Source organism: Sinocyclocheilus rhinocerous, unplaced genomic scaffold (assembly GCF_001515625.1).
Source record: "Sinocyclocheilus rhinocerous isolate Xijiao unplaced genomic scaffold, SAMN03320098_v1.1 scaffold494, whole genome shotgun sequence".
Taxonomy (NCBI): domain Eukaryota; kingdom Metazoa; phylum Chordata; class Actinopteri; order Cypriniformes; family Cyprinidae; genus Sinocyclocheilus; species Sinocyclocheilus rhinocerous.
The window spans coordinates 90,598-91,453 of NW_015628684.1; positions in this window are offsets into that span (position 1 = coordinate 90,598).

Sequence of the window (856 nt, forward strand, 5' to 3'; positions counted from 1 at the left end):
AGACTGTATGACATTCACATTACATGATTTGACTGATTTTTACGTAGAAAGGGCAACAGCGCACCGCATTAAAAGAAATGATCATCATGTTTTCATAACCGCTGGCCAAATTAAAAAGTCAAAACTAAAATTAAATCATCTTTGAGAGCAAGGGGGCCCCCTGGTGTTTCGGGGGCCCTACGCAGCTTGCGTATTTTGCGTATAGGGAGAATTGGCTCTGACTTGAATATTCGATTTCTACACGTGGGCGGGAATTAAATGCCCCTTTTTGCTGATTGGTCAGCCGAAGATCAAAGCGTGCCGTCATCAGTTTTTGTGCAGTATCACGCAGCTGAATAATAGTCCTCTGCTGCTGCAGTTGTACGGATTCTTAACGCGTTTATTGCAACTACATTTCATCTTTTTTCATCAAACAGACTAATGAATAGCTTGCCACAACTTGTACCAGTGCAGAGCCTAGACAGGGCTTTCTTCTGTGTAGATATAAATTATATTCTTTGCATCAGCTGGGCATGGCAGGGTATGATATGACGGCTGTTATATCCTACCCTGCTCGCCCAGTAAGTCTGTTTGTTTAAAGGGGTCCTATTATGCTTTTTCACTTTTTCTGTAATGTTGCCGTTTGAGCATAAAAAAGGTCTGCAAAGTTACAAAGTTCAAAGTCCACTTCAAAAGGAAATATTTTATTTAACAGAAATCACTTTTTAAAAACTACAATGAACGACTCGTTTGGACTACAACGCATATTTTCTGGGATTTGTGATATCACAAATATCGACGAATGGGACGAGACCTGGTTGAGCTGCACTAGAGAAGGCAACGAGTGTTATCACTATGTCAGAGACACGCTAGCTTT